At 57.7% G+C, this 3,193-nt stretch overlaps 1 pseudogene; it reads right to left on the bottom strand.

The window, feature by feature from the left end:
- Positions 1 to 2,734, bottom strand: part of LOC122100588 — an 8,992-nt pseudogene extending 6,258 nt beyond the window's left edge.
- Between the last annotated feature and the right edge of the window lie 459 nt (positions 2,735 to 3,193).

The raw sequence follows: 3,193 nt of genomic DNA, 5'->3' as shown, positions 1-3,193 counted from the left end.
CTTTGTCTGTTTCTGTGTCTCTGTCTGTCTGTGTCTCTTTGTCTGTCTGTCTGTCTGGGTATCTGTCTCTCTGTCTGTCTGTCTGTCTCCTCTGTCTTTCTGTCTGTTGGTCTGCATGTCTATGTCTGTCCATGTCTGTGTCTGTCTGTCTCTGTCTCTTTGTGTCCGTCTGTCTGTTTGGCTTTGTGTCTGTCTTGCTCTATGTCTCTGTCTTTGTCTGTCTCTTTGTGTCTGTCTGTCTGTCTGGTCTGTTTGTGTATCTCCGTGTCTCTGTCTGTCTGTGTCTGTCAGTCTATCTCTGTCTCTGTCTGTCTATCTGTGTCCCATCTGTCTATCCCAGTGTCTGTCTGAGTCTGTCTCTGTTTCTCTCTGCCTTGCTCTGTCTGTCTCTCTGTGTCTGTCTGTCTGTCTGTCTCTCTCTGTGTCTGTCTGTCTCACTTTGTCTGTCTGCCTCTGTGTCTGTCTGTGTCTCTTTGTCTGTCTCTCTGTGTCTGTCTGTTTTTGTCTCTCTGTCTCTGACTCTGTCCATGTCCGTGTCTATGTCTCTGTCTGTCTGTCCTCTGTGTCTGTCTGTCTGCTCTGTTTGTGTATCTCTGTGTCTCTGTCTGTCTGTCAGTCTTTGTCTCTTTCTGTCTCTGTTTGTCTATCTGTGTCCCATCTGTCTGTCCCAGTGTCTGAGTCTGTCTCTGTGTCTCTCTGTGTCTGTCTGTCTCTGTCTTTGTCAGTCTGTTCCTCTGTCTCTTTTTGTGTCTGTCTGTCTTGCTCTATGTTTATCTTGCTCTGTGTCTGTCTGTCTGTTCTGTTTGTGTCTGTCTCGCTCTATCTCCCTTTCTCTGTCTGTCTGTCTCTCTGTGTCTGTCTGTCTGTCCGTCTCGGTGTCTCTCTTTCTCTTTCTGTGTCTGTCTGTCTGTCTTTGTCTCTCTGTGTCTCTGACTCTGTCCATGTCCGTGTTTATGTCTGTCTGTCTGTCTGTCTATCTCTAGCTCTGCCTTGATCCATCTGTCTCTCTGTCTCTGTCTGTCTTTCTGTGTCTGTCTGTGTTTCTGTCTGTCTCTGTCTCTGTCTGTCTATGCCTGTCCATGGTCTGTGTCTGTCTGTCTTTGTCTCTCTGTCTCTGTCTGTCTCCTCTGTCAGTCTGTCTGTGTCTCGTTCTCTCTTTCTTTGTCTGTCTGTGTCTGTCAGTCTACTTCTGTCTCTGTCTTTCTGTCTGTCCGTCTGTGTCTGCCTGTCCATGTCTGTCTCACTGTCTGTCTGTCTCTGTCTCATTCTGTCTTTGTCTGTCTCGGTCTGTCTGTCATCAGTCTACTTCTGACTTCTGTGTCTGTCTGTCTCTTTGTCTTTCTGTCTCTGTCTCCTGTGTCTGTCTGGGTCTCGTTCTGTCTTTCTTTGTCTGTCTGTGTCAGTATCTGTCTGTCTGTGTCTCTCTGTCATTCTCTGTCTGTCTGTCATTCTCTGTGTCTGTCTGTCTTTCTCTATGTCTGTGTCTGTCTCTGCCTCTGTCTGTCTGTCCATCTGTCTGTCTGTGTCTCTCTCTGCGTCCATCTGTGTGTCTGTCTCTGTCTGTCTTTGTCCCAGTGTCTGTCTGTTTTGCTCTATGTCTGTCCGTCTCTGTCTGTCTGCCTGTGTCTGTCTGTCTCTCTCTGTCATTCCCTGTCTGTCTGGCTCTGCCTCTGTCTGTCTGTCTGTCTCTCTGTCTGTCATTCTGTGTCTCTCTGTCTATACCTGCCCATGTCTCTGTCTTCTCTGTGTCTGTCTGTCCATCTATCTGTCTGTGTCTCTCTGTGTCCATCTCTGTGTCTGTCTTTGTCCCAGTGTCTGTCTGACTCTGTCTCACTGTCCCTGTGTCTGTCTGTCAGTCTCTCTGTCTCTGGGAACCGCGCATGCGCGTTGCAGGGCAGCGCAGCCCACTCCCGCGCAGGCGCAGATCCGTACCCCGCAGAGCCCGGGAGCACACGCATGCGTGTTCCTGCTCGGCGGGGGGGGGGGGGGGGGGATGGGGAGGGGGGGGAAGGACGGGGCGTGCTGGCTCATGCATGTGCGGTGCAGCGCGGAGGACCTCCCCCCCAGGTGGCACGCATGCGCAGTACCAACCAGAGCAACCGAGGGAATCCCACGCATGCACGCACCACACGCGCGGCCCGGACGGTACCGGCCGACTCACCCAGTGCGCATGCGCAATGCGGACGGAACCTCGATCCTCCGGGGTCCCCTAGGCACCTCCCGGCGGACTCAGGCTGTGCGCATGCGCAACTCGACCCTCCAGGGTCCGCTCTGCACCTCCCGGCCGATTCAACCTGTGCGCATGCGCCGTGGGTCCACACGCGGGAGGGCAGAGGGAACAAGCAGCCAAGGGACACGCATGCGCAGCGGCGCTCCGCCGGGAGCGCTAGGCCCCACCCCGCTGACGAACCCTGTGCGCATGCGCATTGGCGCAGGCTGGCTCAGCCCCTCCCAGCTGTCTAACCCTGTGCGCAAGCGCAATGGCGCTCCGCCAGGCCGGCTCAGCCTGTCCCCGCTGAAGAACCCTCTGCGCATGCGCAATAGCCCTCCGCTGGGAGCGTTCGGCCCCTCCCCGCTAACCCTATGTGCATGCGCACTGGCGCTCCGCCGAGAGCGCGCGCATGCGCGCCCGCGTCTTGGCGCCGGCTGATGACATCGACGCGACGGCGACGGCGGCCGCGCCCGGAAATGCAGCCGTGGCGGGGCCGCGGAGCGTCGCCGCCGCCGCCGCCATGGCCACCGCCACGCCGTCCGCATCCGGAAGCGGAAGCGCTTAGGACCCCCGAGGACGCCGCCCCGGGCCGCCCCCGGGTCACCGTCGGTGCGTGGAGGCCTCCGGGACGCAGCGCCTTTAAGAGGCGGGGCCACGGGGAGGGCGTGGCTTTTGGGAGGGGCGTGGTGTCGCGGTGGGCGTGGTGTCGCGGTGGGCGTGGCCTGCAGGGCGTGGAGCTGACGGGAGAGTCAGTGGGGGGCGTGGCCTGGAACAGAGGCCATTGGGCCGCTGGGGCTTGGGGGCGTGTTCTGGAAAGACACCATTGGGCGGCTGGAGGTAATGCCATTGGTCGGCTGGGCTGGGGGGGCGTGGCTTGGAAGTAAGGCCATTGGGCCGCTGGGCCTAGGGGGCATGCATGGCCTGGCAGGGACTAGGCTATTGAGGGTCCTGGCTTTGGGGGCATGGCTTGGAAGTAAGGCC

The sequence above is a fragment of the Dipodomys spectabilis genome, unplaced genomic scaffold, assembly GCF_019054845.1.
Source record: "Dipodomys spectabilis isolate Male_0828 unplaced genomic scaffold, ASM1905484v1 ptg000587l, whole genome shotgun sequence".
Classification (NCBI taxonomy): Eukaryota; Metazoa; Chordata; class Mammalia; order Rodentia; family Heteromyidae; genus Dipodomys; species Dipodomys spectabilis.
This window is presented reverse-complemented; position numbering and strand designations above follow the sequence as displayed.